The 13,010-nt window shown below is 37.2% G+C and overlaps 1 pseudogene; it reads left to right on the top strand.

Annotated features, from left to right (window-relative positions):
• Positions 1-7,111: 7,111 nt before the first annotated feature.
• On the top strand, positions 7,112-8,940 carry LOC111142907 (annotated as a pseudogene).
• The last annotated feature ends 4,070 nt before the right edge of the window (positions 8,941-13,010 follow it).

Below are 13,010 nucleotides of genomic sequence, written 5' to 3'. Positions count from 1 at the left end.
CCTTGTACTCACAACAGCCAGCCTTAAGATTCAAAGCACATCAATGACCTTATGGGTTCCAGGAAGGAGCCATTCTCTCTCATTCCCTAAAGCAGTAAGCTTCACCTCTCAGCCTTAGGAATGGAATGCTAAAAGGGAATATGATTTAAGCTGACAAATACATTGGTTTAATATCACAAAAGTATTATCACAGTTGCATTAATGTACATCATCATGCACATGATGTATAGGAAAATAGAAACTGCAGCATCCTCTTACAGCCTTTAGGGTTTTTTTTTTTAACAGGGGGATCAGGCAAATGTTTTGTCAACCATCCCTCCCCTCCACATATATCTCAATAAAAATGAGACTGTTCCTGTTGCTCTAAAACTCAATGGAGGTAAATAGGTCACTGTGTCATATTTATAACATAAAAGAAATCTTCAGCTAGATAACAAATTTGCATAAACCCTCCTTAAAAGTTGGGAGGCCAGCCAACCTACTAAGTGGGAGAAAATATTTGCAAAACATATATCTAATAAGGAGTTAATATCCAAAATATTATATGAAGAACTCATACAACTCAATGGCAAATAAGAATAATAGTAACTAATTTAAAATGGAGAGAGTTTCTGAATAGAGATTTTTCTAAAGAAGATATACAGATGGCCAGCAGGTATGTAAAAAGATGATCAATATCCCTAATCAAAGCACTACAAATCAAAACTACAATAAAATATCACTTCACACCTGTTAGAATGGCTGTTATAAAAAAAACAAGAAATAACAAGTATTGGCAAGGATGTAGAGAAAAGGAATCACTGTGTACTGTTGGTGGAAATGTAAATTGGTGCAGCCACTATGAAATTAGTAGTAATATACATATATATTATTCAGCCATTAAAAAAAGGAAGTCTTTCTATCTGTGACAACATGGACAGACCTTAAAGACATTAGGCTCTGCTTCCTCCTCTCTCTCTGCCTGCCTCTCTGCCTGCTTGTGATCTGTCAAATAAATAAATAAAATCTAAAAAAAAAAAAAAAAAAAAAAGACATTAGGCTCAATGAAATGTCAGACCGAGAAAGATAAATGCTATGATTCCATTTATATGTATAATCTAATACTAATAAACAAAACAACCAAAAGCAATTACAGAGAGCAAATATGTAGTTGCTTGGGGGGGGGGAGTGGGCAAAACGCGTGATGGGGTCAAAACGTACAAACTTCCAGTTATATAATAAATAAGTCCTGGGGGTGTAATATTCAGCATAGTGACTACAGTTAATAATACTCTATTATATATTTGAAAGTTGCTAAGAGGATAAATCTTAAAAGTTCTCAACACAAGAAAAAAATCAAAACTATGTGTGTAAAATAGACATTAACTGGACTTACTGTGCTGATCATTTCACAATATATATAAATGCTGAATCACTACACCTAAAACCAATTTATATGTCATTTATATCTCAATTTTATTTTTTTAAGATTTTATTTATTTTAGAGGGGAGGAGGGGGAAGGGTAGAAGAAAAGGGAGCGAGAAATGCAGGCAGATTCGGGACTGAGCACAGAGCCCCACACAGGGCTCAATCCCACAATCCCAAGAGCAGACCCCAGCTGAAATGAAGAGTCAGATGTTTAACCAATTCTCCAACCAGGTGCCCCTACATCTCAATTTTAAAAAAGAAAAAAGTTGGGGTGCCGGAGGAGTTATAAATATGTGTTTATATGTTTATATTTGTATATAATACCACACAAAATAATGATAGCTCCTACTTACTGGCTGCCAGGAACGTCATTAGATTCTCTACACCCATGTACCATTTCATTTGTGTCTCTTTATGTTACGAAGAAGATATTATTAACTATGCTTAACAAATAAGGAAACTGAAGCCAACTCACCTTATCAAGTTGCCCATAGTCACAGCGTAAATGAGAAATAGAGCCAGGATTGAACCCAAATCTACTGAATGCTAAAGTATAATCCAAGGAAATGCTTTCCACATTGAGCTCTTACAATCTAGTGACACTTTGATAAGACGTGATGAAATTAACTTTTTAGCCAAAGTGACTCAGAAAGGGTCAATTGGTGAGGGAGAGTGAAGGGAAGGCACTTCTGAGGCACAGATGGGGAGCAGCTGGCTCAACATTTTTAGGGAAATATAAGGGCACTACGTATCTAAGCACAAGGGAGTATCTTCATGGGAAATTGAATACCTCAGAGTGGGGTTCCCAAGAAATTCCCAAGAATTTCTTCTCCTATTACTTTTTCAACTTATCCATCTCATGCACAACAATTTGCTAAGCTTATTAGGCAATAGTGACTAATACAGATCAATGATCCTCTTCAGCAACGGGAACTCCACTCCTAATCACTAGCTAACCTTCTACTATGCATCCAAATAGACCAGTGGTATACTGGTTAATGTTTATCAAGCAAGTCTCTGCTAAAAGACAAAAACAAAATAAAAACAAAGAGAAAAGCATGGTTTGTAGTATTTGCCATTTTCCACATTATAAATATCTTCCATTGTGACCAGTATTCACTACCAACATGGCAACACTCAATTCAGAGTTAGGGAAAAAATACCCATGGTTGGCCTCTGGGAGATGGCATGAGCTAGCTCCAGCATACCACTGACCCAAATGGTATCCTTCTACCTCCACAGAATTTTCTTCCCAACCACTTTATCCCACATTTTCTTCTTTTTCAAAATACCTACGGCTTTGAAGTCAACGGCACATTGCTTGAAAGTCTTTCTTTTATGGCCATATTATATTCCATGTTGTATTACAGTAAACTCTGGCTACATCCAGCCTTAGGAAAAGGGAACAGCTGATTTATCTTTCCATTCTAAGTGTCACTTTACAGATAGCTTTGTCTATTTGTGCCCGGTATGATGAATGGTTAGTTTTCTTTTACAGCTAGTTCTCAAACTTCTTAAGGACAGAGAAAATATCTAATATTTCTTATTTATTTCTCAGAGAATACCTAGGAATGTGCTGGTGGTTAATAAATACTTGTTGACTGATCTTTCTAGGTCATGTTCAGACCTTTGAAACTACTACAAACTTACGAACTGCAGCTACTGCACATGTGTTTTGGGAACTTGCAAAGCTTGCAAATCATACAGAGTTTTGTTTTGTTTTGTTATTTCCTTCTGCCTTCATAAAGAAAACCTCAGGCTTTAAAGCTGAGGTCCTGAACAACTCACTCTGAAACAAATATATCCAGTGCTCTCCCTACCTCTACTCTAAAGTCTGCTCACTGCTTAGTTCCAAACATCTCTAGGAAGTCTGTTCCACAGAGAGCATCTATGGGAAAGGAAGAATTTGCCGATTCAGGTTGGATCCTCCTTATTATAGAAATTAAAATCTAGGATCATAGTTCAAAAACTTAATAGCAGTTTTGGTTTTTTTTTCCTTAAGAGAAGATAGTTTCCATGTGATCAGGGATCTTTTCTGTTAAATCTCTAGAACCTAGAACATTGTAGATGTTCAATGAATATAAATGAAAGGCAGTACAGCCATAAAAGTGAAAAGAAAGAGAAAAGTGAAATGAAACAAAATAAAATATTGGGCAGAAACTCCAGTATAAAGAATATACAAACGATGTTCAGGTATGAATTTATTTTATAAGTTTGAATTCATAATATTCACTCAGGGAGACAATCGATAAGAAAACAAGATTACTGGACTATACATGAAACTTTGAAACGAGACACCACAATTGATGGTTGTAATCTAATTTCAGCATGAGTATCCAATTTATTTCTGCATTTGTTTTGGTTGCAGAGGCTAGAGAAAATTCTGATTTACACAGATGATGAGTAAATTATTTTAACATCTTTCTTTGTAACCTCAGAAGTCTTCAATTAAACACATCCAGAATCTTGAAAGAGGAATAGTACAAAATCTGTGTCTGCAATATGAATTAGTAATATCTCAGAATTACATTTGATGGTTTTTTCACCAAGTTTAAAATTATATATATGTGTGTGTGTATATATATATGTGTGTGTGTGTGTGTATACATTATATACATCTCTTGAAATATTATGAGACATTCAGTAATGTCATTGAAGAATATTATACATTTCAATACCCATCTCAATCACATATTTACTCAGTTTTATAAGAATCGAATTTGCTTTGTTTTTATATTGAATCCAAATTTTAAGTTTCAATTTTATTGCTGATATTGTAGGTAGTTGTAAATGAGATTAACATGGCAAGCTAGCATTGTCATACTGAGTTTCTTCAGCTTATTAAAAATGTCAACAAGAGACACAAGCAGACAAAACCATATTTTAAGAGAGGCTCTGTTAATGGTGTTATTACCAGGAAGGGGTAAAAAAAAAAAAAAAAAGATTTCTTGACTCTTTTGAAAGATTTGTATCAGCACTTGGCCTTGGGAGAAGTAACTTCAATTGAAAAGGGAATTTTGGAACTCATTTTACGCGTGCACACACACACACACAATGCTAAAAATTCTGCAACAAAGAGTACACCTTTAAAATTTGGCAATTTCTATCAAAAAAATAAAAGATTGTTTGAAAGATGCTTATTAACCTACTTCATAGAAAATGATTGTCTACTTGATATACCACAATTATTTGAACTCATTTTGGCAACTGCTCCTGTATTACAAATCCCATAGTTTTTCTAGCCATTACTTTTCAATGCTAATTGCATACCAATCCATTTTTGACAACTGACTTGATGGAATTTTTTTTTAATTAAAATTAACTTAAACACTTTCCCTGTTGTATGTGCTTCAAGGATTTTATTCAGTAATGTATATCCTTTGTGTTTATTTGTTTGGTCCTATCTTACCAACAAATTGGTCTAATGCATAGTACTGACACCTTGAAACAGGTGAATTAAAATGGTTTCACATATTTCACTTTTTGAAATAAACAATTCTTTATGAGCAGCTTCTTGGTATCTTTTTCTCACAGTATTTTAAAGGAATGGCAATAAGTGTGTAACTCATTGCTTGCTCATTTACCATGACTGTAGCAAAATCAATAGCATAGGGTTGAATGAGTATTTTCCTGATACCTTGTGCTTTTTCCCTTACTTACGTGATAACTTCAAATGGTGCTGTAAATACTTTCTTACTGACAGATTTACACTTTTAAGTGTACTTTTTCAATAACATTAACTGGTGGTTCAAACTGTACTAAAAGATGCTGGAAGACTTGTTTTTTATAGTCGATCTTTCATTTCAGAACTTAAGAACATGTCAGAATTCACAGAACAAAGAACTTTGCAAATTTAAATTTCACAAACACAATGAAGACTTTGTGTAGAGGACACTGTATTTGGGGCTGATGTAACTTAACTTGTGTCATGTGATCCTTATAATTTTCATAGTATTAGCCAGGAAATTCTATTTTCTTTGAAACTTCCTGTTTTTAATTAGTGATTGATTTCTAGTTTGAACAGCAATTATCCCACCTCAATTTTCACAGTTACACTTATGTGTATATTTAATTTAGGCAAGTAACATCTGACACTTCATTTGGAAAGCAGGGCCATGACGCAGTGTGTAGAGTTCACCTGTTATTGCACAATTGTCTAATAAGCCATGATAAGAGCATGAGCGAGCAGATGTGCCTGAGTTCTGCTTGGCATTTACTGGAGCACAGTACACACGTGCTGAACTAGTGAGCTCATTTGTATCATTTGACATGGGCAGACATGTACAGGCTTGAATTCCAGGAAAGACCAGAGAAAAGCTCCCTCCTTCCCACTAAAGTACACACTTGTAGGGAGAACAAATATACGCATAAATAAGCAAAGGGAACCATAGCTTAAAATCTGCATGAAAACAAGATAAACCCTGTGTACCTGGTATGCTCCACAGTCTCTAAAGTGCTAAAAAGTGGCAGATACATTGTACAGTCTGTTGTTTTAGCTTTAAGTTTTGACTTTGGTTTTGATTACACCTTTTAAAAAAATGAAATATAATTTTTAGTTGAATTAAACTTGAAACTCTATAGAAGCATCTTGTAGAAACCTGAGGTTTCCCAGAAAGCAGTTTTGTTTTTTGTTTTTTAAGATTTTGTTTATTTATTTGACACAGAGAGAGACAGCAAGAGAGGGAACATAAGCAGGGGGAGTAGGAGAGGAAGAAGCAGACTCCCCACTGAGAAAGGAGCCCGATGTGGGGCTGGATCCCAGGATCCTGGGATCATGACCTGAGCCCAAGGCAGACACTTAACGACTGAGCCACCCAGGAGCCCCCGAGAGCATTTCGAAAGTACACCTACATCCCCAAAACACCTAGCCCAACATAAGGCATAGTCAAACTGTTTGGCTTGTCACTTCCCAAGTAAAAATTACCCGCTGAGAACAGGCATAAAGAAAATGGAAGGTCATGGAAAGGAAGAAGGAAGGGAGAGAAGGAAAGGTATGGAGGGGATAGGGGAGAAGGAGAAGCGAGGCAAGAGATGGAATGGGGGAGGGAGGGAGACAAGAAAAAGGGGATGGAAGGGAAAGAGGAAGGAGAGAAAGAAGAAAAAGAATGGTTCTTGAGCTAGTGTTGTGTGACTGGTCATGTTCACATTCTCTTAAGCCTCTACCTCCACTGCTTCCCTCTCTTACCTAAGAGAAGCCTCACTCTCTTACGGTCCACCTCCCACTAGTCCTGCTCTCTGTCAAACTCTCCACACCCTGAGCTCTTCTTGCAGAAGCAAACCTCATTTTACTGTGCTTCACTTTATTATTCTGTTTCTTTTGTGCTTTGCTGATATTGCATTTTTTGCAAATGGAAAGTTTGTAGCAATCCTGCATCTAGCAAGTCTATCAGCAATGTTTTCCCAACAGATATGCTCGCTTTGTGTCTCTGGGACACACTTTAGTAATTCTCATACTATTTCAAACTTTTTCATTATTATTATATTTGCTATGTGTATCTGTGATCAGTGATCTTTGATATTACTATTGTAATTGTTTTGGGGCACCACAACTGTGCCATATAAGACATCAAACTTAATTGATAAATATTGTGTGTGCTATGACTATTCCACGACCAGCTGTTTCCCTATTTTTCTCCCTCTCCTTGGGCCTTCTATTTCCTGAGATACAACAATATTGAAAGTAGGCCAATTAATAACTCAACAATGGCCTCTAAGTGTTTAAGTGAAAGGAGGAGTCACATGTTTCTTACTTTAAATCAGAAGCTAGAAATGATTAAGCTGAATGAGGAAGCCTTGTCTAAAGCCAAAGCAGGCTGAAAGCTAGGCCTCTTGCATCAGCTAGCCAAGTTATAAATGCAAAAGAAAAGTTCTTGAAGGAAATTAAAAGTGCTACTTCAGTGAACACATGAATGATAAAGCAAAACAGTCTTACTGCTGATATGAAGAAAATTTTAGTGGTCTGGATAGAGCAAACCAGCTACAGCATCCCCTTAAGCCAAAGCCTAATCCAGAGCAAGGCCCAAACCCTCTAACCCCCTTCAATTCTATGAGAGCTGAGAGAGGTAAGGCAGCTACAGGAGAAAAGTTGGAAGCTAGCACGGGTTGACTCATGGGGTTTAAGGAAAGAAGTCTTCTCCATAACATAAAAGTGCAAAGTGAAGCAGCAAGTGCTGATGATGGAGGAGCTGCAAGTGCTGATGGAGGAGCTGCAAGTGCTGATGGAGGAGCTGCAAGTGCTGATGGAGGAGCTGCAGCAAAGCTACCCAGAAGATTCACCTAAGATAATTAAGGAAGGTAGCAACACTAAACAACAGATTTTCAATGTAGACTAAATAGCCTTATACTGGAAGAAGACGGGCTTTTCATACCTAGAGAGGAGAAGTCAATGCTGGCTTCAACGCTTCATAGGACACTTGACTCTCAGGGCAACGCAGCTGATGACTTGAAGTTGAAGCCAATGCTCATGTACCATTCTGAAAATCCTAGAATTCTTAAGAACTATGCTAAATCTACTCTGCCAGTGATCTAGAAATGGAGCAACAAAGCCTGGATGACAGTACATCTGTTTATAACATGTTTTACTAAGTATTTTAAGCCTACTGTTGAGAACTACTGCTCTGAAGAAAAGATTCCTTTCAAAATATTACTGCTCATTGACAATGAACCTAAAGCTCTGGTAGAGATGTACCACAAGATCCATGTTGTTTTCATCTCTGCTAACACAACCTCCATTCTGCATCCCAGGAATCAAGGATTCATTTTGACTTTTAAGTCTTATTATTTAAGAAATACATTTCTTAAGGCTATAGCTGCCATAGATAGTGATTCTTCTGCCGGATCTGGGCAAAGTCAACCCTTCTGGAAAGGATTCGCCATTTTAGATGCTGTTAAGAACATTTGGGATTCACAAGAAGTGGTCAAAATATCAACATTAACAGGAAGTGAATAAGTTGATTCTAACCCTCATGGATGACTTGGAAGGGTCCAACACTTCACTGGCGGCAGTAACTGCAGAGGTGGTAGAAACAGCAAAGGAACTAGAATTAGGAGCGGAGCCTGAAGATGTGACTGAACAGTGGCATTCTCATGATCAAACATTCATGGGTGAGGAGTTGCTTCTTAGGAATGAGCAAAGAAAGTGGTTTCTTGAGATGAATCTACTCCTAGCGAAGATGCTGCAAAGACTGTTGAAATGAAAACAGAGGATTTAGAATATCACATACACTTAGTTAATAAAGCAGCAACAGGGTTTGAGAAGATTGACTCCAATTCAGAAAGAAGTTCTGCTGTGGGTAAATGTTATCAAACAGCATCACATGCTGGAGGAGAAAAAAAAAAATGTTGGTGAAAGGAACAATCAATTGACATGAAAAATGTCATTGTTGCTTTATCTTAAGAAATTGTCACAGCCACCCCAACCTTCAGCAACCACCATCCTCATCAGTCAGTAGCCATCAACACTGAGGCAAACACCCTCACAAAAAGATCGTGACTCCCTAAAGGCTTCGATGATGATTTGCATTTTTAAGTAATAAAGTACTGTTTAGTTAAGGTATGTACATTGCTGTTTTAGACATAATGCTACTGTACTCTTAATAAACTACAGTATAATGTAAACATAACTTTTATATGCACTAGGAAACCAAAAATCTCATTTGACTCACTTGATTGTGATATTCACTTTATTGCAGTAATCTGGAACTAAATCTGCAAAATCTTGGAGGTATGCCTATAATTTTCCTTCCTACAACTCAAAGCCATTTCATGAGGTGTGGTGTGTGTGTGTATCCCCAGAAAACACAACACAAGAAGGTATGAGGTGCTATGTTCTATGCTGGACTGGTAAGGGACTAACAATTTTTATGAAGTTGCAATTAACCATGCCAATAACAAACATGACTTTTTTATTTCATTAATCTGTGACTACAGGAAACATTCATTAAACAAATGCTTCTTGAGCACCTACTGCATGGGAACGAGTGTTAAAAAAGACTGTAATGACCATTTATCAACCACTTATTATGTGCCAGGTACTGGGTTAAGTGCATTCCATATATAATCTTTTCATTTTTCACAACACTATGAGACAGGAAATATAATCCTCTTTTCTCATATGGGAAATTTTTGGCTTAAAAACATCAATAGTCTAAAGTCAAACAGTTGGTAACGGGATAGGGAGAGAATTCAAACTATATCTATGTGATACAAAATCTGTGTTAATAACTCAAACTCCATAACTCTTCCTTCAAACTTGCATAATCTTTAGCTCACTGTACCTTCGACCAATTAATTGCTCAGGAGTTAAATTTTCCATCTGACTTAGTCCATTGTTGCAGGTTATAATTTACTTTAAGAGATATTTTTTCTGTATCATCATTTTAACTTTACACTTAACCTGCCCAATGCAGTAGAAAGGACATAGAGACACAATTTTTTTAAAAGACAGACAGATTTCAAAGTGTATTCTTAAAACCCAGGATTTTAAAATCCTGCAATTGTAACAATGGTCTGAAATCAATAGGAAACTTTTATCTGCATCTATGCTTCACCAGAAAAAAAAATCCTGAACTTTTTCAACTTTTAGTATTCAAGTAAAACTTCTGCCAAGCATTACTGGGAAAGCAAAGGAACTGCAGCTTAGCTAGATGTCTGTCTCTCAGTGGGGAATGCACACATGTACAGAGGAATGGAGCTGTCTGAATGCGCATGCACACATTCACATACATGTGCACACACGTACACACACTCTGCACTTGGCTTCTCATCCCCTCACTCTGCTTTCTCTGCTGCAAGATCCTCTGCCTCCTGCTTTTTAATCCAGGGAAAGCTTTCTAAATGACCTCCTCACAGTACAACACTGCCAAAGTTAACCAATAGATTCTAATAGTCCCCAGCAGTCAGTGACACTGAGTCTCCTTTTCCTTCTCAGACATCCTCTACACGATCATTTGTAAGCATTTTCCACAGTACTCCCTACTAGGTAGAGATTGAGTTCGTGAAATTGATCAGCAGATAGTCAATCCTTAGAGCTGTGGTTATTAACTGTGTCTCTCCTTTGTTCAAGTCATAGCAGGATAATATTTTCAAAGTGGAAAAGATTTTGCCCAACTCCCTTATTTCACAGATGAAGAAACTATGGCTCATTAAAGCCTAGAGAGGTAAAGTGCTAGGAATAGTCAAGCCTGCACAGTGAAGCTGTTGGAGTTAGAATCCTGTACTGCAGGCAGAGCTGATATATTCAGCAGTCCACTCCTGCATACACACTGTAGTGCCTGTGGCATACCACCCACAAAGACGGAAATGCCATCTCAACTATTACTACTAGGTCTATAGCCTGACTCTTAAGCATTAGCTCTTTTATCAGACAACCAACTGGCAGCTACTTGAGCAAATGAATTCTGTGTCTCATTTTGTAAAATGATTTTATCCTTCCTTTATTATTCTATGATGGATATTCTTTCACATTCATATTACTCTGGCATGATACACTCATGCTGTTTTATGGGAAAAAAAAAAACCCTACTTTAGAGTAGACTATTATTATACAATCTTGATATAACCAGTGTCACCTCATATAATGAATGAGTTAATAAAGTGCACAAAATGATTGCTTTTCTTCCCCATTTTCTGTATATCATAGTTGAGGCTGCTACAAATACATGTAATACAATAATTATTATTGTGTTCTATTGTCAAAATACATTGAAGGCTTAACAACTACTGATGAGCAAATCTCAATGGGTTTGGAGTTGCAGACTCTTTAGACAAAACAACAACAACAAAACACTCAGTAAAGTAGACTTCTCATAAAATCCTTAGGGTTCCTTAGTCTCCACTGAGAGAAAAATCCTGTAATAACATTTTTCTTTCTATTTCTGGCATATACAATTAAAATCATTGCCTAGACTGAGTTATTAGCTTAAATTCTATTCTCTCCAAACCCTCACTGTTAAAACATGTACTTCAATCAACAATCCTAACGCTGCTTTGTGTCTTTAATCTTCAGGAGAATACTATTCTTTTTATATGCAGTATTTTTCTGACATATATCCTAGGTTTTAGGACCCATGTTTCACACCTGTAACAAAATTTTTCCTTCCATCTTTTAGTATTGTCATTCTTAATCCCAATGAAGGATGATTTATGTAATTTTTCACAGACGATTAATCCACATTCAAGTAGAAACAACATTTTCTTAACTAATTAACATATACACAGCAGGAATGGGAAATCACCTTCTTAAAAGTTGAATCCAGGTAAGCCTAGATTTATTTTATCTAGTTCTTGGATCAAATATCAAACAGCAATGTTGCCATGTATGCCTAATGTTGTAAAAATGCGACATCACAATACATTGTTAATAACAAAATCAGGGGGTGCCTGGGTGGCTCAGTGTTAAGCCTCTGCCTTCACCTCAGGTCATGATCTCAGGGTCTTGGGATCAAGCTCTGCATCGGGCTCTCTGCTCAGCAGGGAGCCTGTTTCTCCCTCTCTCTCTCTGCCTGCCTCTCTGCCTACTCGTGATCTCTGTCTGTCAAATAAATAAACAAAATATTTTTAAAAAATCAGAAAATATCATAAACTGGATATGTTGCCCAACTATTTTCTCTCATCTTTAGTATTCTTTCTAGATCTTTCTCTTTAGTCTCTTTTCTGTGTTCCTTACCATTCCTTAACAAATATTTATGGTCCAGATACTATGGCAGGCACTAGAAATACAAAGGTAAAGAAGTTAAAGCACACCTCCCATTTCTGTCATTTTTCAATATGTCATTCCTCAATGTCATTTCTCTCTCTCTCTCTCTCTCTCTCACTCACACACACACACACACACACACACACACACACAGTCTCATAAACACACAAACACACACACATAATTCTCTCAAACTCAGCTCAGGTCTGTTTCTCTCTAAAAAAGTAACTGCCATAATTGTTCCAAGGGAACGCAGCCACACACCCTGGGAATTCAGCACATTCCCTGCTGACTAAATCTTAAGAGATACTTTGTGGTCTGGCTGTAATTCCTGGTTAAGACCCTGCCTTAGAAGTCCCCCTGAAGCACAAAGGACTTCAATTCTTGCCTTGCCAAGCCATCTAGATAAATTCACCCTCCAGCACTACTTTCAGCACCCCTCAAAGGAATGGCATAGAAAACTATGTGCTGTTCTACTCTACCCTCCATGGGAGGGAAATTTTGAGGTAGCCAAGCCCTATCTTTGCCTACACAAACAAAATTCTGACTGTTCTATTGTTCTCACATGCCTGTATGTTTTTCCAGATTTCCAAACAAGACCTTTCTACTTCAGATTTTTCTCTCAATCCTGCTAAGGTTTCTCCCTTGCTGTTGTCTTCCCATCCCCGTCTCTGAAGTCCTGGATCCCTGAAGGACCTAAGCATGTTCCATCTCCAGTCTCATTCCCACAAAATCTCTCCCTTGCTCAAGGCTCTCTCAGCCTTAGGAACTCTCCATTCTCATAGGCAGTGAAAACTCCTTTTACACCATTATGTTGAGTTGTAGACATCTAAAGCTTAAAATAAATCCTATGCTCAGACTTGCTCCAATCTGGACTCATTACTCTCTAGGCCTCCTGTTCAGCTG

Source organism: Enhydra lutris, unplaced genomic scaffold (assembly GCF_002288905.1).
Source record: "Enhydra lutris kenyoni isolate GAN:26980312 unplaced genomic scaffold, ASM228890v2 scaffoldscaffold9, whole genome shotgun sequence".
NCBI lineage: Eukaryota > Metazoa > Chordata > Mammalia > Carnivora > Mustelidae > Enhydra > Enhydra lutris.
Note: the sequence above shows the minus strand (reverse complement) of the source record. Positions and strands in the feature narration are given on the sequence as shown.